This window comes from Lathyrus oleraceus, chromosome 5 (genome assembly GCF_024323335.1).
Source record: "Lathyrus oleraceus cultivar Zhongwan6 chromosome 5, CAAS_Psat_ZW6_1.0, whole genome shotgun sequence".
Taxonomy (NCBI): domain Eukaryota; kingdom Viridiplantae; phylum Streptophyta; class Magnoliopsida; order Fabales; family Fabaceae; genus Lathyrus; species Lathyrus oleraceus.
In genome coordinates this window covers 570,089,135-570,114,575 of record NC_066583.1, presented here as the reverse complement: position 1 = coordinate 570,114,575, position 25,441 = coordinate 570,089,135, and positions in this window count along the sequence as shown.

Below are 25,441 nucleotides of genomic sequence, written 5' to 3'. Positions count from 1 at the left end.
CATTTTTCTACCCAGAACTACGTAAGCCTTGATTTCTCTTTTGAGATACGTAGGAGCAGGATTTGTAAATCTTGTCAGGCCCACTAATAAAAAACTTAGGTTTAGTCCTTCGTCAAAAATCCAAAAACTTTCTCCTCTCTTCTATTCTTTCTTTCCCACCTAATAAACTGAAAAGCCTAACATTGCAAACTAACATTAACGCACACAACTGACCTAATGGTTCCCGTTGAGTACAACGGACGTGAGGGGTGCTAATACCTTCCCCTTGCGTAATCGACTCCCGAACCCTGATATTGGTTGCGATGACCATATCTTATCCTTTCATTTCTCTTGGGTTTTATCGATATTTCCCCTTTCCTTTTTAGGAATAAATAAAGTTCGGTGGCGACTCTGTTCAGTCCATCATTGCGAGCGTGCGATCGCGCTTCGCTTTGAAGTCGTATCCCCATTTTTTGAGGTGCGACACCATTAATACAAAACACCACTCAAACAAACCAAGTGTTGGCAGCGCAGATGACGCGCATTGCTGATTTCTTTGGGGTCCCTCAAACTCGACACAGAGAACAAGTGATTCATAACCCAGTGGCAGCGGTCCAGGAAGAGCCTACGATAAACCAGATACCATTGGATAATCCTCAAACAAACGTCAGAAACCAAGAGGATGTAGTCGAACAGCCTCGTGTCGAAATCCCCATTCCACAAGAGCCTAGAAGGATAGTAATCCAGAGAGGCCAGGACGCGGATGCTGTATTGCAACAATGAATACGGGATAATAATCCTCCTGTCGAAAACGATCTGGCAGCCATGGTCGAAACGATAATGGCACAAAATGGGATGAACATGGGTTTACAAAGGCCTAGTTACGCATCCCCACTATCAGAATATATTCTGCAAGAAGAACTGCCACCAAGATGGAAAGTCCCTAAGTTCACAAAGTTCTCAGGGGACACTAGTGAGTCCACTATAGAACATGTGGCACGTTATCTGATCGAGGCAGGGGAGATAGCCCGTAATGAAAATTTGAAAATAAAATATTTCCCTAGTTCCTTAACAAAAAACGCGTTTACTTGGTTTACATCGTTGCCTGCAAACTCAGTATACACGTGGACCCAATTGGAAAGGCTGTTCCATGAACAATTCTACATGGGACAAACAAAAATAAGTCTGAAAGAATTAGCCAGTGTCAAGAGAAAACACTCCGAACCAATAGATGATTATTTAAATAGATTCAGATTGCTAAAGGCTAGATGTTTCACCCCAGTGCCAGAACATGAGTTGGTCGAAATGGCCGCAGGGGGACTAGATTATTTTATAAGGAAGAAACTAGATACCCAGTATCTGAGGGATATGGCACAATTAGCGGATAGAGTGAGACAGGTCGAAAGGTTAAGGGACGAAAAATTCAGGGCAAATAAGAATAAAAAGGAGAGGGTAGCCTACGTAGGGGTTCGCCAAGACGATGAGTTCGACGAAAACGAACCAAATAACTTCGAAGAACAAGAGATTGACCTAGCAGAACTAAAGCAAGGCCCACCTTATTCGTGCAAAGTACTAACTCCGTCGAACGGAAACCCAGTCGAAACCAACGATAAGTTCCCCAAAAGGACTTATACGTTCGACATCACCAAATGTGACGAAATCTTCGATCTGTTGGTTAAAGATGGTCAATTAATAAAACCACCAGGCGCTAAAGAACCGCCTATGGAACAACAGAAAAAGAGAGGTTTTTGTAAATACCATAATTTTCTGGGCCATAAGACGTCTCGTTGTTTCCTTTTCAGGGATCTCGTTCAAAATGCTATCCGTGACGGAAGGCTGAAGTTTGGTGACAAACCAAAACAACAGATGAAGATCGATTCGAATCCTATGCAAGCAGTCGAAGCCCACTACGCTGAACCATCCGTCGTGAACATGGTGGAGGCCGAAGTTGCTCCTGATGGCAATTTGGAAATGGTGGAAGCCCCTGGAAGTTTCGACGCAAATGTCAACATGGTCGAGATTGTTGATGATCTCGCAAGCCAGAAAAGGATAGAAACTGCTGAAGGTTTCGACAAGAAGGACGGTGACGATGCTGTCGAGAATGTGGAGTTTCGACAAGAGGAGAATTGGGACCGCTTGGGTCAGCCAAGTGGGAAATATGATTATCTTGTGAAGTACAATGCGCCGGCAAGCTCTCAGATCGACATCAACACAATCCGACCAAGCGGTTGGGGAGATGCTTCTTCAGACAACGATGAAGAAACAGTCGACGAAATTGAGCATTCCCCTAATACGAAGGGGAGGGTTACTAAAGACCTCGTGATTGAAAACAAGGCTGCTGAAGGCCTTGATTCTAACAAAAAGAAGAAAGGTGATATCGCCACCTGCGTCAACGCTATGGGGCCTTTCAGTAAAGAAGTCGCAAAAATCAAAGCGGAAGCCGCTAACGGTCCTTCGAAGCCCGTGATCAGTGGGATTCTGCGTAGGACAATGGAAGACCCCAGAAGAAATTGGAACAAATGTTGTTGCAAACATGGTCCCAGGACCATATCTTGGTGCTGCTGCCCAGAGAAAGAGTTCGACCAGACACCAAAAGGCGTCGAAGGCGAAGAAGAGAGGCTCATTAGAAAGATGAACGAATTAAGCATCGCCAACGAACGAAATGTTGGGGTAAATATGGTGGAAATGTCTCAGAAGGACCAGGTCGAAGAGGGCGAAGATCGTCGTCGGAAAGAACACCAAAGGCTGGCGTATCCTAGAGAGGAGGAAAACTTAATGGAATTCATCAAGAGGTGCCAAAGGATGAAAACCGAAGTGATGATGTGCCCACGCTGCAGCGCAGTCTTCGACAGGAAGGCAGCAACCAACCTGGAAGCGGTGGATAAGACCAAGAGGAAAGAGAATTGGGGAACAGTGAGATATGACCCAAGGAGAAGTGATCACCACCAGTGGAGGCACGGAGAGAGACGCCAGAACACCTATAAACCATCTGACAAAGCAACGGACGACAAATGGGTTCAACCCATTAGAGACGCCCAGGGGCAGAAGAAATGGGGGAGGTTTGAGGTTCAGAGAGGCGCGTCGATGGAGGGCAAGAAGGAAATGGAAAAACACAAGCCAAGACCGTACCCTTCAGAGAATTACAAAGGCAAAAATCCCATGTCCCGATCCCAATGGAGGAGGTTCCAAAGGCAGAAGAGGGCAGAAATAGAGATGGCAAAAAAGAACATGAATGGTCCAGACGAAGCAGAATCTAGCAACAATCGTCAGACAAGGAGCAGGAAAGAGACTCCCCTCCAGATCAATCCTAGCAGAGTTGTCGAATCGGTGGCGTCGAAGGAGAAGATGCAGGAAGATGATGAAGTAACCGACAGTTTTAACTCTGACTCAGAAGCATCCTTCAACGTAATTTGCAACGTGGTCTCTGTGCTCCCTAGAGACTATGATAGAGTCATGGAGATCGAGGATGAAGGAGACGAAATGGAGGAAGAAACAATGGCACACAAGCCCGTCTGCTACTACGTGATGAACAACGGATGCGTCGAAGAGCAGAACGCTTTCTTTGAAAGACCAGACGACTCCATGAAGGCGCATTTGAAACCTCTGTTTATAAAAGGAAAGGTGGAAAATGTCGGTGTGAATAAGATACTGGTGGATGGGGGAGCGGCAGTGAACTTGATGCCCCACTACATGCTGAAGAAGATTGGAAAAGACGATTCGGACGCGAAGCCTCACAACATGGTGCTGTCGAATTACGAAGGGAAGATAGGAACAACTATGGGAGTCATCCAAGTGAACTTAACTGTAGGAACCATAACAAGGCCTACAATGTTCATAGTCATCGCTTCAAAAGCCAACTACAACCTACTGCTTGGTAGGGAGTGGATTCACGGCGTGGGAGCTGTACCCTCTTCGATGCACCAGCGGATAGCCATATGGAGGCCAGATGGAATCGTCGAAAACATCGAGGCTGACCAAAGCTACTTCATGACCGAGGTGAACACTGTCAACAGCCAAAGCTTCGACAAAAACCTGGCTCATATACCTCCCTGCAGCCCGGCAGAATTCGACTTGAAGACGACAGACAATGCCTATTGTTCCATGTACCTGCATCCAACGCATGGTTTCCAGTGGGATAAAGAAGTGATTGGCGAAACTTACATATGGGGAACCACTCATATAGCGCCGACGGGATGGGGTAGTGAATTTGACGATGACGAGTGAACAATCAGCGATCGAAAAGATTACGGCTTACATAGCCGAAAACAAATTAAAAGAGGCCCTTGAGGCTGAAGTAAAAAATATGGCTGTCGAAGCCAACCAAGAGAACTCCAACAAACAATGTCCCCAAGAAGACGTTGCGGAAGATCATGTCACCAACCAAATGGGCGGATGGCAACACCAAAAGCTTGACGCCATTTACGACGACGAACCTCTGGGGTTCGAAAAAGATCCAGTGTCAACTAACGAGAAGATGGTGGCGCAGGATCCTTTAGAAGAAATAAACTTAGGAGTGGGGGCAGAACATAGACCAACGTACATAAGCGCAAAAATGGACCCCCAGTTCAAGGTCGAAATAGTCCAGTTGCTGAAAGAGTTCAAAGACTGCTTCGCATGGGATTATGACGAAATGCCTGGTCTTGACAGAAGTCTGATCGAAATGCAGTTGCCAATAATGGAAGGAAAGAAGCCAGTAAAGCAGACTCCGAGACGCTTCGCACCAGAAATCCTGTCGAAAATAAAAGAAGAGGTCGAAAGACTTCTAAGATGCAAGTTCATCCGCACAACCAGGTATGTCGAATGGATTGCAAATATTGTTCCAGTAATTAAGAAAAATGGCAAGCTTAGGGTATGCATTGATTTTCGAGACTTAAACTCGGCTACCCCAAAGGATGAATATCCTATGCCAGTGGCAGAAATGCTCATAGATTCTGCAGCCGGCCATGAGTACTTAAGTATGTTAGACGGATACTCTGGCTATAACCAAATTTTTATCGCTGAAGAAGATGTTCCTAAAACGGCTTTCCGTTGTCCTGGAGCCATAGGAACGTACGAATGGGTAGTAATGCCTTTTGGTTTAAAGAACGTTGGAGCGACTTACCAACGCGCCATGAATTCCATCTTTCATGACTTCATCGAAACTTTCATGCAAGTGTATATTGACGACATTGTGATTAAGTCTGTTTCAGGAAAAAATCATATAGATCATCTTCGACAATCCTTTGAAAGGATGAGGAAGTTTGGTTTGAAAATGAACCCACTTAAATGTGCTTTTGGTGTGCAGGCGGGTGATTTCTTAGGCTTTGTGGTCCATAAGAAGGGGATCGAAATAAACGAAAATAAAGCCAAGGCCATAATGGAAGCGAAAGCGCCATCAACCAAAAAGGGGTTGCAGTCTCTGCTAGGGAAAATCAACTTTCTCAGAAGATTCATCTCCAACCTCAGTGGGAAGACACAAGCTTTCTCTCCTCTGCTTCGACTAAAGAAGGAAGACTTCGCATGGGGGCAAGAACAGCAAGCGGCTTTCGACAAAATCAAGGAATACCTGGCTAGTCCCCCGATCCTGATGTCTCCTTGCAGAAAAAGAAGTATGAGATTGTACATTTCGGCATCAGACAAAACATTAGGAAGTATGTTGTGTCAAGAAGATGAAAATGGCGTCGAAAGAGCCATTTATTATCTCAGTAGAGTCCTAAATGATGCCGAAACTAGATATAGCATTATAGAAAAGCTATGCCTATGTGTATATTTCTCTTGTATGAAATTGAAGCATTATATAAAACCATTCGATGTATATATTTCTTCCCATTTCGACGTAATAAAGTATATGTTATCTAAATCTATTTTACATAGTCGAATTGGAAAGTGGGCTTTAGCTTTAACAGAATACTCTTTGAAATATCTGCCTTTAAAAGCGGTGAAAGGACAAGTGGTCGCTGATTTCATAGCGGACCACTCTATAAACGAAGATGTGGAATACGTCGAACTAGAACCTTGGAAACTGTACTTCGACGGTTCCAGTCATAAAAATGGAACTGGCGTTGGGATGTTGATTATTTCTCCTGAAAAAATTCCAACAAAATTCAAGTACAAAGTTGAAAGTCTGTGTTCAAACAATGAAGCAGAGTACGAAGCTTTGATCGCTGGATTTGAAATCTTGTTGAAATTGGGGGCAACGAGAGTCGAAATAATGGGTGATTCCGAACTGGTAATAAAGCAGTTGACGAAAGAGTATAAGTGCGTGAAAGAAAATTTAATCATGTACTTCGTAATAGCCAATAGACTTCTCAAGGCGTTCGACAATGTCGTCTTCAGGCACATTCCCAGGTTGGAGAATCAAGAAGCGAACGATCTTGCTCAACTAGCATCCGGATACAAAGTGTCGAAGGAAAAGTTAGAAGAAGCCATTGAAGTCAGAAGAAGAGTCGTATCCACCAAGTTATCCCCATCAGATCTAGAGTCAATAAGATTAGGATACGGTGACGAAGAAAACTTTGAGATATTCAACATAGATGATTCAGGGATAACAGACTGGAGAAAGCCTGTCAAGGATTATCTACAAGACCCAAATCAGAAAGCAGAAAGAAAGATAAAATACAGAGCTTTGAGTTACGTACTTTTGGGAAATGAATTGTTCAAAAAGACTGCAGAAGGAGTTTTGTTGAAATGCCTGAGTGAGGACGAAGCCTACATAGCCTTGTCGAATGTACACAGTGGAGCGTGTGGCGCACACCAAGCAGGTCACAAAATGAAGTGGCTATTATTTCGACAAGGAATGTATTGGCCAACAATGCTGAAAGACTGTGTCGAATTCGCAAAAGGCTGTCAGGAATGTCAAGTACATGCAGGCATACCCCACGTCCCTGCAAGTGAGTTGCACTCAATTATAAAACCTTGGCCATTCAGAGGATGGGCGTTGGACTTGATCGGGGAAATTCGACCAGCTTCCTCAAAAGGACAAAGGTACATTTTGGTTGGGATAGACTATTTCACAAAATGGACTGAAGCTATACCATTGGCGAATGTGGATCAAGAAGCAGTCATAGACTTTATCCAAAAATACATAATTTACAGATTTGGGATACCTGAGACAATAACAACAGATCAAGGATCTGTGTTCACCGGTAAAAATATGCAGAAATTTGCGCAAGAAACAGGTTTTAAGCTCCTTACTTCGACACCTTACTACGCTCAAGCAAATGGGCAAGTTGAAGCAGCCAACAAGGTAGTGATAAAATTGATTAAGAAGCATGTGGGGAAAAAACCTAGAAATTGGCATAAGACTTTGGATCAAGCCTTGTGGGCTTGTCGAACGTCCCCCAAAGAGGCAACGAATTCGACTCCATTCAAGTTGACTTACGGACATGATGCAGTTTTGCCAGTCGAAATATATCTGCAGTCAGTTAGAGTGCAAAGGCATCATGAAATCCCATCAGATACATATTGGAGTATGATGATGGACGAACTAGTTGATTTAGACGAAGAAAGGCTGCGCGCGCTAGACCTAATAAGAAGACAAAAGAAGAGAGTCGAAAGGTTTTACAACAAGAGAGTAAGATTCAAGACCTTCTTAATAGGTGACCTTGTGTGGAAAGTAATCCTTCCTATGGATCGAAAGGATAAATTGATGGGAAAGTGGTCTCCTAAATGGGAGGGACCTTTCCAGGTTTTGAGAACATTTTCGAACGGCGCGTATGAAATAGAAGAAATAGAGAAGGATAAGAGAATCCTAAGAATAAATGGAAAGTATTTGAAAAAATATAAGCCTATATTGCAGGAAGTAAAAGTAGTAACAGAATAAGTGCAAAACATAATTGTGATAAGATGGGCCAAATAAAAATGGCATTCAAAAGTTATTACAAAGAAAGCCTCAAAGGGCTGAGAGTTGCTAAATAAATTCGACTAAAAATTAAAATTGGCAAAAGTATCCTTCAAAGTGGCGAACTTCTGCCTCTGGAGTTGGAGTCGATGATCACAAAGACTTTTGTGAGTGGAGAGAGTCTCAATCTCCTGACTAAGTTGATGGGCTTTCTCTGCATGTCGAATACCCACCCTCAATTCTTCGTCAATCTCGCTCTGCTTGGGTTGCTGAATGGATGCCTTACGTTTCTCCTCTTGAGAGATCTTTTCTTGAAGTGCTGCTATCTGTGTTTTCCATTTTTGAATATTGTCATTGCAAGCAGCAACTTCTTCGACATACGTTTCAGAGAGCTTTTGCAATTTTGAAACTTTGTCAGTCGAAGTCGAAACAGCATCCCATTCAGCAGTTTGAGTTTCAGACTTGGAGGAGATTTGATTGGTAAGATCCCTTTGACGATGGAGATCTGCAGTGGCTAAGTCAATGAGAGTCATCAGCTCCATCACAAAACTTCCAATCTCAGAAGAAGCTTCCAGGACATTCACTTGCTTCAAAATTTTCTTAAGACCAATTTGAGCAAGGGAATTTTCTTCCAAGACTTTAAACAAATCGACATCAAGGATTTTCGTTTTGATTTTGGTCAGGAGGTTGCCAAGCGATGGTGCTTCAGAAGTTGCCCCAGAAGTGGTCGAACTACTCTGCGAAGAATACTGAAAATTAAAACGGGTGTTAAGCATGGCTTTCAGATACTCCAAAGGTCTTTGCACTTTGAGATTTTCAAGCTCCTCGCGAGAGAAACTGGTCGAACCAGTTGATTTGCCACTCCCTTGGGCCCGGTCAGGAGCAGGTGGAGTGTTTCGCGTCGAAGTATGCTCAACCTCTGTTCGTTTCGACTGGTTGTCCCCATCTCTGGCAGCTCCATCTTCAGGATCATCTTCGACCACAACCTCCATTTCAATATCATCACCCTGAGGTGCAACATGTAATCCTGGATGAGGAGGAGATTCATCTTCAGAAGCTTCACCCACTGTAGTGTCGAATTCTTCTACGGTTTGCATATCATGGTCACTTGTGGGGATATCTTCCTCTGGGGCTGTTTCCTCCAGAATTTTCTCAGGTGTTCTTTCGACAACCACTTGTTCCTGAAAATAATTCTAAGATTTAGAAGAAAAAGATGCAGAAAAGGTGAATGTATGTTGTCGAAATAAAAAATTACCTCAGGAATCTCAGTATTAAAGCTGGATTTCCCACTCTCCGTATCTTTCGACTGATGTTTAGCAGGGGGAGTACTGGCAGAATCCTTCCTAGTTGATTTAATGATAGATCTTTGGGAAGAGACCTTCGTGAGTTTCTTCTTCTTCTGAGGGGCAGGGATTAACTCTGGAGATTCGTCACCAGACTCTTCACTGGGGACTTTAGCCTCTTCTTTCTCCTCTCCACTTTTTCTCTTTTGGATTGTTGGGGGTTTTCGACTTACCTAGTCATGCAGGCCAAAGCCAGTTAGTTTTGAAAAAGGGAAGAAAAAATAATAAGAAGAGAAAAAGTTTTGTACTTTTGTCGAAGGCTTCTTAGCAGTACTGGGCGACGCTTCGACAGCAGCTTTCTTAGCAGGGATCTTCACGGCTAAGGAAAGAAAGAAAATTCAGAAACAAATATAAGAGAGACATGATAAGACAGTTAGAATAACAGAAGGAAAAATCATGTTTTTCTGTGAACACCTTCAAGAATGGGATCTTCCACGCGAACGTGTTCTATTCCAATATGAAGGTGTCCTGGATATTCGCCCAGATGATACTTAGTCGGAACCACACGCTCAGCAGGTTTTTGATACTTTTGACGAAGAATTTTCATAAAATCCCCACAAAGGAACCAGTCTGGAAGTGGAAAACCAAACGCCACCCCAAAGTCAGCAGTTGGCAAAGGAGGAAACTTGGGTGGATGACAACTGAAAGCCAGGTCATAGCGCGCCTCTGGTGAAAGATGGGAAGGCAATGACAGTTTTTTAAACTTCTCTGTCAATTTGCGCTTTAATTCAGCCGCTGCTTCGCATATGGTTCGACTAAGATCATCAGGTCTATACGCAGTTTCAAAATATTTTTGAAATTTCTGTATTTCCTTAATATGTCGTTGAATACCTTTTTTGGTCCGATCCTGCACAAAAGCGAAAGCATTTGTCAAATGTGTAGCAAAAGCAGCTACGTCAAAAAATTTGTTGGAATAATAATCCTTCCACCATTCATCAAACTCAGGAGTGCATAGGAATGATGGTCGAAAAATAACTGGTCGAATGTCGAGAGAATCATCAGCTAGTTTCTTCGACAGCTCTTTGCCTTCGTCTTCAGTGTGAAGAGAGTTATAAAAGATGATGGACCCCTTTTTGGGGAATATAGGTTGAGGTTTGATTTGGATCAGACCAAACTGTCTAGAAACAAGGTTGGGTTGATAAACTATCAAAGCAATTTGATTTTTAGTGGTGTTACGGTAAGAAAAAAGGAGCCTAGGGGTTAAGAATGATTCCCAAACATTCAGAAATGTATTTTCATCCTTTTGCATCTCCAAAGGCAGTTGTTGGGTAAACCACTTAGGTCCAATCTTTCTATCAGCAAAAGGTGCCATGGTCGAAGTAAATTGATGACTTTTAGCAAACATCATAACATAGCTTTTAAAAGCTTGTCGAAGGCTGATTCCTTCATCAGTTGGCGTTATTAGCACTAATCTTGGCCATTCGACAGTCCTATTTTGTACTTCTTCTTCATCTATTTCTGGTGCTACAGGAAGATTGGCTTCAAACATGGCATTGAGCCATAATTGCAAGAGCCAGAAAGGTCCTGATAAGTTGATCTTCCCTTGGGTTTTGGTGTTTTTTAAAAAATGTACGCTCTCACTCAGAGATTCATAAAGGTTCGCCAGAATCATTTCGCTCAAGCATAGTTTCGTGCCTGCATGAAGCTGATTGGCTATGGTGATAAATCTCTTGGCAACTTGAAGAGAGCGAGAGCAGAACACATATTTGGATAGCCACAGTGTTAGAAAAGCTATATGTTCGACATCTAAAACTTCAGCAGTACTCTTATCGTGATAATAGGACATGAATAAGGAGTAGGGTGCAAGGCTAGTCTCGAAAGCAATGGTATCTTCATTTAAGACAGTAGGGTCGAAATCTATACCATTGGGATGAAGACCAACAATGGCTGCTGCGTCGAAAAGGGTAGGCGTAACCATCCCACAAGGAAGGTGAAAGGTGTTGTAAGTACTATCCCAAAAGTAGAGAGAAGCCAAAAGCATATTTGGACAAATATTGGGTCCTACTCTCGACAACTGGATAAGGTCGAAAATGCCTACCTCTTTCCAAAAAGGCCCTTTAACTTTTTCGATTTTATCTAACCAAGATACGTAGTCAGAAGGATCTTTCGACCATGGGCAAGTTCTAAATATCCTGGGATAATTCAAATAGGCTAAGTCCAACTCTCCAATATCCGTCGAACTCGATGCATCTTTTTGTTCTACAACTTTCTCTTTAGGCTGAGGTTTTCTTCCAGCGCCTATGGGTTTTGTGTGAAAGTAAGATGGAAAAAATTCTCTTAAACGCTCTGGTTTAATCTCTGGATTTGGAAGGGGACCTAACATAGCGTGATAATTTCCAGAAATAAGAACAGGGATTAGTACCTGAGATTTATAGATGCAGTCTTTTTCTTTCTCATTTGGAGGTTCCGGAACATACTGTTGATTCCCGATGGTCATTGGCCCTTTTAAATCATGCACAGGAGGAAAAGTTGAGTCTTGTTTCTTCTTGGAATGTTTACTGCTTGAGGGTTTTTGAGGCGCCATGGCTAGAAGAACTTAAGAAGATTTCTCAGAAAATGTGAAAAGCTTGAGAAATGTGTATGAGGAAAGGAAATCTGAAACGGAAAAGGGTTTAAAGAAAAGGTTTATGGGTATTTATAGGAAGAAGATGTTGAGACGTTTTAGATGGTAATGGTGTTAGTGGGACACGTGGCCATTTCTGATGGGAATGATAAAGAGGTGGAAGTTGAAAAGAGACCATGATGTGAGGAAATGATGGAAGTAGGCTGTGAACGTGGGCTAGACGTGACATTGTGGAAAAAAGTGTAATGATGAACCTGCATTGGGAATTGAGATTATCAGACTTGCATTTAATGAAGATTAAAATGACATGGCATCAAAACACTGGTTGACAACAAATGACTGTTTCTCCAGAACAACAGTCGAAACGTCTTTGCTGGGGGGCAATTTGTATACGTGCGTTTTCGACGCCATGAGATTTGGTGTATAAAATGACTTTTTCGACAAATGATGACATGGGATAAAACGATTTGATTAATAAGTATGGTTCGACATTTCGACAAAATGGAGGTTCTGTCATTTCGACAAGATATTTGCAGCTAGAAAAGTACTTTTGACAGACATGGAGAACATTGCAGTATATTGATAATTCGACAAACATCCTGAAGGAAGACGTCCTTTCGACTTAAAGTGTAAATTTGAATTTTGAAAAGTTATAACGTTTGGCAAAAGACGCGTGGAAGCATCTGGCGAAAGGAAGAAAGCCATGTGTCACAGTTTTAGGATTTAGTCGTTAATAACAGTTATGTTATTTGTATATAAATAGGGTAGTTGTTATCGAAAAAAGGTGTGAAGAATTACTTATACAAAATTCCTGAAAACACTCAAAGTACCCGTGTGAGAGAAAAGAGTCATATTTGGAAAATGTATGTGTAAACAAACACCAATTCCTTCAAAGTTTATTTAATAAAGTTTAAAGTTCTTTACGAATCTCTTTTATGTTTTCCAGTAGTTTATCTTTCTGCACTTTCTCTTTTTCGACACTTTACATTTCGTCAGTTATTTTCCGCCATTTACTTTATCTTGTTAAATTTACATCTACTTAACGTTTTAACCAACATATTTCGACGTAAAACACTTAGAGAACAAAAATGAAATATATGAAAGTGATTCTAGACATCTTCAAGACCATCTAGATCTGCACATGTCTTAGGATTTGTGTGGTTGATCCTGCAAGTAACCCAATTCTACAAGTTTTGGTAAACCAGAGGTTGTTCGCCAAAATTCACAGCGAACAGTCACATAATGCTTCGTCCATAATCGTGTGAGTTGAGATAAGTGGCATTTTCCCGCGAATGTTGATTTGTAAATCCATTCAATGTGATGCATACGTCCGCTCCTCAGTTTTTTGGGTAGCACGCAATATTTTTTTTGTCGATTGACACAAAATAGATTTCGTTAAAATCGGCCAACAAAGAAACATTTTCTATCCAGAACTACGTAAGCCTTGAGTTCTCCATCTCATCCAGAGATACGTAGGAGCGAGATTGAAAGTCTCGTCATACACCCTAATAAAAAAATAAACTTTTTAATCCTATTCTTATTTCCCTCTCAATAACTCGAGAAACCTAATATTTCTAAGTTAACACTAACGTGCATAACTAACCAAATGGTCCCCGTTGAGTACAACGGACGTGAGGGGTGTTAATACCTTCCAATTACATAATCGACTCTTGATCCTTGATTTGGTTACGACAACCATATCATTGTCGTTATATTTAGGAATTTTATCGATATTTTCTCTCTTTAGAAATAAATAAAGTTTGGTGACGACTTTGTTCAGTCCATCACGTGGACCTGCTATTGCGCTTCGTGAGGTCATTCTCATTTTTCGAGGTACGACAATAAGTATATTACAGTTTTTGGGACTGAGGGATGTAGCCTTGTAAGGTGATTTTTACGTTGTTTAAGGGACTGACTCACGTGAGACGAAAGACACTGTTGGTGGCCGAAACTGCTGAGCACATGCAGGTGGTTGAATTTACGGTGTTAGGACTACTCGAAGTGAAGTGCTCTTTGAGTAGTAGTGGATGTGTATGACTTGATCTTTTCTCTCCTTTAGGGAGAATGTATTTATAAGGGTTCCCATGGTCAGAGTTTTTTCCTCCTAGACATGTTCTTAACCACTCCCCACTTATTAGGGAGGTTATTGACCATCTATATTCTCGGGGTCAGTAAGAACTCTCTCTCACATGACCCCCCGTACGCGGACCCTTCCAGGTGAATCTCTTAGATTTCGTCTGGACAACCCCTCAGCTGGGTGAGGCGTCCTAGTCTAAGACTTCCTCAATATAACACTACTATTTTTCTTTTCGAAAAATTGACTCTCAGACCATAAGCCAATTCGAAACCTCGAAGCATTGATTTGATAGCCCAATATTGTCCCAATTTGCAACGCCTAAGATCACGGCATCGTCCGCAAAGTGTAACAGGCTAAAGTGGAGATCTTCTTGAAGTTTAAAGGGATGAAATAGTGAAGAGGAGATAACATTCTTCATGAGACTTAATAAGACTTAAAGGTTTGGAGCTTATTTAACAACTTAGTGATTACTCTTTGTCATAACCCAACACAAAATGGATATGAAAGAATGAAATGCACACATGACAGAACTTTGATAGGTATCTTTCTATTGACTGTTATTATAGTAAGTACCTAACAAATGAATAACTAACGCCAATTTAGTAAAAAAAACTAGTGTTACTTACATAGTAAAATCTTAGAGTTTAGTTGAGAGGAACTCGCAAAAGTTAAACAAGTGGTTGGTAATACTTTGGTCTGGTAAAACATTTAACATAAAAAGATTTAAACAAATGAGAACCCCGTTTTAGATCTGTTATGAAAAAATGAAATAAACTTTGACGAACTCCAACTAAAGTAACTAGTGAAGTTAATTAATTGTTAGGCACACTCACTAATCATGATGAGAACTCACACTCTTGTAAATATACTCATTTAAGCTTTGATCAATGTAAGAAAGAATCATTACTTTAATTCACTTTCATCAAGCTCAAAGTTTATAAGTCTCTTTAGTTTCAAACTCCTTATATCATATTAGTCGTAATTACTCTTTGGTTCTCCTTCTTCTTTAAATTTATTTGCAAATTCTTCTTCGATCCAACACCCTTCCACCAAGAGCTTCTTTTGATGCAAATCACATCTCTCATGGTGATGTTGTTTCGGTCTACTATGTCCATCCTAGTGGAGGACTGAATTCAATTAGCATTACACCTAAGTTAAATGGCTCCAACTACATATTGTGGTTTCAATAACTGCAACGAGCTCTTGATGCCAAAAAAAAAATAGGTTTCATTGATGGATCCATTTTAGTTCCTGATATTACTGATATTAATAGAAGAACGAGAAACAAAGCAATTATCTTGTTCATTAATGGATTTTTGATTATGTTAATGCGCCAATAGACCAGTCAAGTGTGTTCTTGGAGAATTGTATTGATGTATGGATTGATCTCAAGGAACATTTTGCCAAATCCAATCGAATTCGTGTCTAAAACCTTCGTGCTAAAATCAATAATCTCAAGCAAGTATTAGAGATATAAGTTAGTATTATATTCTACTGTAGCAAAATGCTTAGCTGTCATTCTGTTAGTATTATATTCTACTGTAGCAAAATGCTTAGCTGTCATTTTATTTGTTATAGTATATATAAGCACCTACTGTAACTTCTTCATTAAGATGAATACCATAACAGAATTCCTCTTTCTCTTTATTTCCTAATTCTAACATGGTATCTAGAGCTTCTTTTGCGATCTAGCGCTTCCATGGCATCACCGTTTAATTCCGAGGGCGTTTTTCCCTCTTCTCATGTCAAACTCTCTCATCTCATCTCCGTTAAGCTGGATGATAAGAACTTCAAACAATGGAAACAACAAATTGACGGTGTGATTCGCGGCCACAAGCTCCAGCGGTTCGTGACGGCGCCGCTTGTGCCTCCACGTTGTACTCCTGGTGCCGATCCTGTTACCGGTGACGCAAATCCAGAGTTTCTTGATTGGGAACAACAGGATGCGCTCATCTGCACCTGGTTGCTTTCTACAATCTCCGATTCGCTCCTTCCAAAACTCGTGGATTGCACATACTCATGGCAAGTGTGGTCTGAAGTTCATCGTTACTTCAACACCTTGCTCACCACTAAGGCGCGTCAACTACGATCTGAGTTACGAAACCTGACGAAAGGATCCCGCACAATCACGGAATTTGTTGTCCGCGTTCGTGAAATCAGTGAGTCCTTGGTTTCGATCGGAGATCCTGTCCCTCATCGTAACCTAATTGAAGTCGTGCTTGACGCTCTCCCTGAAGAATACGATCCTATTGTTGCTGCGATGAATAGCAAAGAAGATCTATGTTCGTTGGATGAACTTGAGTCGAGTCTTCTTGCTCACGAATCGCGTATTGAAAAGAATCGTAAAGCTGTTCTCACTGAATCTGTGACTGTGAATCTCACACAGGCTTCGCCGCCATCAGCACCACCCTCAACTGAGCTCTCCGGTGTTGATTTGAACCCTAATTTTCCTACTGGAACTAGTCATGTGACTGCCAACTCTGAAAATCATGGTTATGGTTCACGCGGTGGTCGTAATGGTCATGGTGGTGGCCGTTCCGGTCGTGGTGGAGGTCGATTTGGGAAGGTTTCATGCCAGATATGTCATAAATCTGGACATGATGCCTCTGTATGCTACCACAGATACTCTTATTCAGGTGCTCCTTCCGTTCCCTCACCAAGAGCTCCCTTCAATCCTTACATGATGGCACCACGATCTCCCTCTTATCCTCCCTCTTTTGGATATCCTGCTGCTCCACGGCCAACACCACCTAGGCATCCTCAACCACAAGCTTTTCTCACAGGTTCAGATTCTGGCTTCAGCAACCAGTTGTGGTACCCTGATTCAGGTGCGTCTCACCATGTCACGCCTGATGCTTCAAATTTGTCTGATGCTTCCTCGTTGACTGGAGCTGAACAGGTGTATATGGGAAATGGCCAAGGTTTGTGCATTAACTCTGTAGGTTCCATGAATTTCCCTTTATCCAATCATCCTAACTCATCTCTAATGCTTCATAACCTTCTTCTTGTTCCTCACATCACTAAGAACCTTATGAGTGTCAGTAAATTTGCACAAGATAACCGTGTTTTCTTTGAGTTTCATCCTCAGGTTTGTCTTGTTAAATCGCAGGATTCTTCTGAAGTTCTTCTTCGTGGCACTGTTGGAGCCGATGGACTCTACAGCTTTATCAATCCTGTTTTGTCTCTGTCCAAGCTTCATAGTTATAACTCTTGTAATAATCTTAGTTCCACTTGTAATTCAGCTGCTTCTAGCAATTGTATCTCCTCTTGTAATCCTGTTTCCCATATTAATGAAATTACCACTGGTTCTAGTTTACAGTCTTCTCCTACAGCTCATGTTTCCACTGTTAATATTTCTAATTCTCATTCATCTGTCCCCTGCTCCACCTCCATCTCTGTTAGTAAATATATATTATGGCATACAAGACTTGGCCACCCCCATCACCAAGCTCTTGCTGAAGTTCTTAAAATATGCAATGTGCCAATTCCTCATAAACCTCCCACTGCCTCATGTTCTGCTTGCTGCTTGGGCAAGTCTCATCGACTTCCATCCTCCCTCTCTACCACTGTTTATCACCATCCCTTTGAACTTGTTGTCTGTGATCTATGGGGGCCTGCACCCATTCACTCCTCAGGTGGTTATACATATTTTCTCACCTGTGTTGATGCGTTTTCTAGATTTGTTTGGGTCTTTCCTCTTCGGTTAAAATCTGATACCCTCACCCAATTCATTCACTTCAAACCATGGTCGAACTCCAATTTAATTGCAAAATTAAAGGAGTTCAAAGTGATGGAGGTGGTGAGTTCAAGCCTTTCACCAAATATCTTACTGAGTTAGGTATTGTCCATCGTTTCACCTGTCCCTATACTCATCATCAAAATGGTATAGTTGAACGCAAACATCGTCATATAGTTGAAACAGGCCTAGCTTTGCTTGCTCATTCCAAGCTGCCTCTCAAGTATTGGGATCATGCCTTTGTCACTGCAGCCTATCTCATTAATAGGCTGCCTAGTTCCTCATTACAAAACCAGTCCCCTTACTCCATTTTAATGCAAAAACCTCCTGACTACTCTAGTCTCCGTGTCTTTGGTTGTGCTTGCTTCCCATTCCTACGTCCTTATAATTCCCACAAACTTGCTTTTAGATCTCAGGAATGCATTTTCTTGGGATACTCATCTGTCCATAAAGGATACAAGTGTCTTGCAGCAGATGGAAATATTTATCTCTCTAAGGATGTGTTATTTCATGAATCCAGATTTCCTTATTTGGACCTCTTCCATCCCTCCACTTCCTCTACTTCCTCTAACATGTCTTGGCTCCCATCTGCTGCCTCTCCACCCATTATTCCCACTCACCGTGTTCCTCCTCTCCAACATATTAGTCCCACTGCTTCTTCCCTTAACAGGCAGTTTTCATCAACCTCTAATCACCCTTCAGCTGCAGATACTGCATTCTCATCTCCATCCAGCCCTTTACCTCTCTCAAGCCAACAAAATGTATCTCAGTCTCCCTCCCATTCACCCAATCCTGCCTTTTCTGACTTAGCTGAAGCCAGCACAATCTCACCATCCTCCTCACCAGGTTCTGTTAATTCTGACAGGTCTGGTTCCAATTCTGCCGCTAATTCTAATCCTGTTGTCAGTACTGTTCCCAGTCCTCATATTCTCAATCCTCTCAATGTCCATCCTATGACAACTCGAGCCAAAAATGGGATTGTGCAACCCAAAATCCATCCCACCCTTTTACTCACCCATATGGAACCTACTACTGTTAAGCAGGCTTTGGCTTCCCCTCACTGGTTCCAGGCAATGCAGGAAGAATATCAAGCTCTTTTGAAAAATCAGACATGGACCTTGGTGTCTCCATCTGAGTCAAGGAGGCCCATAGGCTGCAAATGGGTTTTTCGGGTGAAGGAGAACCCGGATGGTTCTATCAACAAGTATAAGGCAAGATTGGTTGCCAAAGGGTTTCATCAAAAGGCTGGCAGTGATTTTACTGAAACCTTTTCTCCAGTGGTGAAGCCTGTTACTGTCAGGACTGTCCTCACCCTTGCTGTCACAAACAGGTGGACCATCAAGCAAATAGATGTTAATAATGCTTTTCTCAATGGCCTTCTTGAGGAAGAGGTGTATATGATTCAACCCCCTGGGTTTGAAGCTACTGACAGGTCTCTTGTTTGCAAGCTCAACAAAGCCTTGTATGGGCTAAAACAGGCTCCCCGGGCCTGGTTTGATAGGCTCAAAAGCTCCCTAATGCAGCATGGTTTTAAGGCCAGTAAGTGTGATCCTAGCTTGTTCTTTCTCCACACTAGCAGCCTCACTATAATGATGTTGGTTTATGTGGATGACATCATTATCACTGGAAATTCTCCTTCTTTCATTGATAATCTTATCGCAAGTCTCAACAACAAGTTTGCTCTCAAGGACCTAGGACAGCTGGACTACTTTCTAGGCATTGAGGTGACACATCTTTCTAATGGATCATTACTTCTTTCTCAAACTAAATATGTGACTGACTTGCTTGCAAAGGTGAACATGTCTACTGCTAATGGAATGCCAACTCCCATGATATCTAGCAGCAAACTGTCCAAAGTAGGCTCTCACACACTATCAGATCCCACCCAATTTCGTTCTATTGTTGGTGCTCTTCAGTATGCAACATTAACTAGGCCTGAGTTATCCTTTTCAGTTAATAAAGTATGCCAATTTCTGTCTAACCCTCTAGAGGAGCACTGGAAAGCAGTGAAAAGAATCCTAAGGTATCTAAGTGGTACACTTCATTATGGATTACTTCTTCAACCTGCTCTCAGGCATCAACCTATGTCTCTTCTGGGCTTCTGTGATGCTGACTGGGCAGCTGACCCTGATGACAGAAGGTCAACATCTGGTGCTTGTGTGTTTTTAGGCCCAAATCTGATTTCTTGGTGGTCAAAGAAGCAGCCACTGGTGGCAAGATCCAGTGCAGAAGCAGAATATAGAAGCATGGCTCAACTGGCTGCCGAAATGCTGTGGATTCAGTCTCTCCTCACTGAACTTCACTGTCAGTTTCACACTCCTAAAATTATGTGTGACAACCTAAGCACAGTTTCCTTGGCCCATAATCCTGTTCTCCATAACAGGACAAAACACATGGAACTGGACATTTTCTTTGTGAGAGAAAAAGTCCTCAGCAAAAGCCTCATTGTGTCTCATGTTCCTGCTCAAGATCAGTGGGCAGATGCTTTGACAAAACCCCTTTCTGCAGCAAAGTTCCTTCCTCTTCGTGACAAACTTAGAGTGTTCAACAAAAGATGTTTGATTGAAGCACCCTCAGCTTCTAAGGGGGAATATTAGAGATATAAGTTAGTATTATATTCTACTGTAGCAAAATGCTTAGCTGTCATTCTGTTAGTATTATATTCTACTGTAGCAAAATGCTTAGCTGTCATTTTATTTGTTATAGTATATATAAGCACCTACTGTAACTTCTTCATTAAGATGAATACCATAACAGAATTCCTCTTTCTCTTTATTTCCTAATTCTAACAGCAAGGATTTAAGTTTGTTCTTGACTATTTCACTAAGATGCATGGACTTTGGGAATATCTCAATTCCTATAAACCTATGTTGAGGTACCTGTATTCATCAATGCATACGTGAAGCTATGCAGTATGCATGCGGATTTTTACTTGAAAACTAGATAATTTAGTTCTTGATAGGTTTGAATGAAACTTTCTCAGTAGTTAAAACTCAAGTTTTATTAATGGAGCGTTTTCCTTCAATGAATAAAATTTATTATATAGTTATTCAAGAGGAAAGCAATAATGTAACATTACTCATAAGCCTGATAACAATGTTGTTCTTGAAGAGTCTAATACACTTATTAATACTTATGATTCAAAGAAACCACCATATCATGGTAGATCATTTGCATCATCTAGTGGTTTTAATAGTCATAACAAAGATAAAAAAAAATGCATATATTGCAACAAATCTGGTCACACCATATATATATATATATATATATATATATATATATATATATATATATATATATATATATATAATATATATATATATATATATATGATACATAAAGCATGGATTCCCACCTAATTTTGTAAAAAAAGAAAGTGTTTGAAAATGCGTTCAGTATTGTTAACGATGATGCACAACAACATGTTAACAATGGATAGAAAGTTCACCAGGTAACGAAACTGGTATAACTCAAGAGCAATACAATCGACTAATTAACTTGTTACAACAGACAAAATTTATACGTCATTCACATGCCTCAAATTCCATCCCTTCTTAAATCATATTTCTACATCATTCACTCAATTTGATCATCAATCAAATGAAACCTAAGGTAAAACAAGTGTGTTCACTATATCTTCCTCAATTAACACCAAAATCTATTTTTGGGATTACTGACTCAGGTGCTAATGACCATGCATGGTTTTCTTTACAATTGTTTAGTTCGTATTATAAGGTTAGGTTCTTTTAATGAATGTCTTTCTAATGGTTCTTTTATTGTTGCTAAATATTCCAGTGTCCGGTGAGAATCAGAGACCAAACTATTAGGTTAACTTGACTCGCAAAATAAAACGTCACCACCGGACTTTACTTTATCCAAGGGAAGAGGAAAAGATCAAATAACCCATAAATATGCAATGCAAAACAGTGCGATAAAGAGATTGAAGGTTCGAGGATTTGTTATGAAAAGGGAAGATACTAGCACCCTAATCATCAATAGTATCCTATAGGAATCTCTTGAGATATTTGTGTTTGGTTATTGTTGTTTGCTAAAGATTGGGGAGATGAGAAGAGAAGTGTGTTTTATTACTTTTTTGATTTGAAAAGACATAAAGTCTTGTGCCTACATACCAATGAAGGATCAAAATCTCGTAGTTCGGGGTACAAATAACAAAAGGGTTTGTTTAGTTGATTTTAGAAGAAGAGACAAGTTGTCATCTTAAGGAGAATACTCATCTAAACCACCACAGATATGAACAGATGGATCTTTGCATCATTATGAAGTAATGGCTCCAACTTGGATATAGAATCTACAAGTATGCCACTAACTCCTTCATATGGAAAAGAATCAACATCAATTTCAATCATTACTATAAGGTAGGAGATTTATATCTCAACTATAAAGATGATTCATGTCTAGTCTCTTTTGAGAAAGGGTTTAAAAATGAAAAAGTCAAGTGGCAAAAGTTTTGAATGAGATTTGTGTTTTTTTAGTCTTATAGAAAGAGTTTGATGTGCTTAAAGTGTTTTTGAAGCATTTATGAAGAAAGAAAGTTTGAAAATTCAATGACCTAAAGTCAAGGTTTTTTTATAAAAGAAGTTCAAGTTTGAAAAATCTTAAGATTGGACTAGGGTTTAGAAGGTGTTAAAGGACATAAGGTGAGTAAAGGAAGCTACAAACACACACAATGAATATGCGCATGGCAATAAGTCAATTATAATCCCTTTTCCTTGGATTGAAGCATAAACACAAGTATCATGGATTAACAATATGCACTAAGAAAGCATATGAACAAAATCACTATCATGTATCAAGCCTAAACATCTTAAGACACCAATCAAAGTCATCAATAAAGAATAGAGCAAAAGGCATGGCATAAAGAATAGTTCATAACACATGGATCACACAAGCATACAAGCAAAAATGCATCAAGAATAATTTTTCAAAGTTCATCAAGTCAAAACATCAACCAAGATAAATCATGATATCAATCAGAAGACATGTAAAGCAATGGTCGAGGCATTTTAAAAGTGGACCTATAAGAAGCATACAAGAATGTTAAACCTTAAACAATTATGTCATGCATCAAGACTAAAGCAATCTTTAGGAGCAAGTTCAAAGCACATCAAAGTATAATTTTATAACAAAATTTCATCTCATACATGGGTTTAAGTCATTAGGGTTCATGCCTCTAAGGTTCATACATTAGGGTTTCAAAGAAAATCATCAACCATAAACATCCATGTACTTCAAGCACAAATCAAATAAACAAGTTATCATCCAGTATAAGTCCAAGTATAATCAAGGTGTTCAACACATATTGATCAAAATGAGAGCAACGTAATCATGTGAAAAAATTGAATCAAAGCATCCTTAAATGAAAAAATAAAAAGGAAAAAATAATAAAGTTTTTTTTTGGGATTTTTTAATATAAAATTAAAAACTAAATAAAAAAATAAATGATCTTTTTATGAGGGAGTTCATTTTAAAAACAAACATAATGGTAACAAGAATGAGTGAAAATGATGCTTTTATGAGGGAGTTCAAAATGAGCTTTTTTTACCTAACAGAGTGTGTCCGTTGCACCTTCAAAAGCACTTTCAGATGATAAATAATGATCCCTCTAGCTTTCTTCAGTGAAAATATAGAAAGAGTGCAAGATTGATTCAATGTTATTTCTTTCTTGGTGATGGAGTTTTGTGTGTGTGTGTGTTGGAGCATTGCAATGAGGCATCCTTTTATAGTGAATGGATTCAAATTTGGTGTAGTGGTTATTGGTATTGTTTGATGGATTTTGGATCAAATCTAAAAAAATATGAAAAGTACAAAAGTGATTTTTCTTTTGGTGTTTATATAGAGTAATATCAAAGCAAGATCTATTTACAAAGCTCCAAGAAAAAGTGGTTGAGAAAAGTGATCTTTATGGAGATGGCAATGAAGCTTTATGGAAAAATGATCCATGAACGGTATGTTGTTTGGATAATGGTTCAAGACCTTGTGTAATGCATCAATTGTTTGTGTAAAACACTAATTATGCTTAGATTTAGAAGCATCATAGGCTGCAAAGCAAGATCTTGAGGTTTGGCTTTGGTTTGAACATGAAACTTGACATGAAGATGGACTTTCAATTTGGCCTAACATGGTGACTTTCCTTCTTTGAAACTCCTAGCTCAGGTGTGATAGATTAATGTCAATGGGCTCGATGGGAAGATTTTACCATCCTCTACAAATTTCATGTTGTACATTTAAATATATTCAGCTTGGATCATGGGATAATTGTCCATCAACTTTGACAATCTTAACTGCTAAACACTTGGAAAATTTTCCTAGTGTTGAACAATTTTACAACTTTGAGATCTCATCTTTATCACTTCATATCTTCCTATCCTTATGAGATATTTGGTTCATTATTTCTACAAATTTTAAGTATGAGACATAATCTACAAGTACATCCTTTGAGCATGAAAAATGATGGCTTGAGGAAGAAGTTACAAACTTGTAAATCGGGTTTCATGAACATGTAATTTCATAACTTAGAGAAAATTTTGAAAATCCTAGATTTGACATTCTTGAACTTTTTCTTGATTTTCTTGATTTTCTTGATCAAATGAATTCATTAACTATATTTTCATGATTCTTGACTTAAGAAACTCATGGTTGACAAAAAAATCTCAAAAGTCAAACTTTGACCTTGAGTAGTTGATTTTTCATCAAATGAATTCCAAATCTTCAATGATTAATGAATCAAACTTATTTAGCTAATTGAAGCACATGAATGGATTATAATGAAGCATTTGAGTACCTTTAATTATATTTCAAACCATTAGATCATGTATTGGTCAAAAAGTCAACATCATAACAATCTTGATCAAAACCCTAATTTAGACATCAGATGAATTTGGAACTTGTTGATATTGAATGGATGAAATCTTGAACATGATTATGATGAATGGAAATAACTTGACTATTATGAATTAATGATAAGCTTGAATTACTAAGGAATGCCCATAATCTTGACCAGTCAATCACTTGATCTCCTTAAACCAACACACCTACCTTGTGAAAGAATCAAACAAGACAAAACATATTTTTGTATTTTCATAAGGTTGGTAATGCATAAAAGACACACACATGATATGTTTGATGTTATTCAAATGATTAAAATAAGATGGAATCTTAGGGGTAAAAATTAGGGCATGACAATTGGCACAACTAATTTTTCACCTCAACTTTAATTGACACATGTATGATATACTCATGATATTTTTTAAACCTTATGTCAGCTTTTAAACTATGTTGCTCTCTCAACTGTGTTTTCCAGTTTTTTGATAACAAGTCTATTTTGTAGGATTTGAAATCATAGAAGATGATTGGTCTGGCTAGTCAAATTGAAGGACTATTTAGACTTGTGATTAGTGTTGGTCCTCAAATTGATGGTACACCCAACTCTAAGTCTACTTCTAACAATTTTTTCATTTCTAAGCATAATCTATTTGATACTTTTGTCAATAATTGTAAAATAATACCCATTCAAGCCATTTGAAATTTTAGGTTAGGTCACTTGTCATTTGATAGACTTTCCAAAATGTCTCAATTGTATCCCAAACTCATAAATGATAATAAAGCCATAAGTGACATTTGTCATTTTTCCAGATACAAAAAAGCTTCCTTACATTTATAGTTCTTTTAAAGTCGTTCATAAGTTATGAATAACTACATTTTGATATTTTGGGCTCTCTATCTACCAACTCAATTCTTGGATATAAATATTTTATCACTATTCATTATGATTTCAATAGATATGTATGTATCTGTCATACCCCAATTTTGACCCTGAATCGCTGATTCAATATATTCATCATAGTTATTGCATGTCTACATAGCATACCATGCATTCCATACCGCATAGTGCCTAAAATATCAG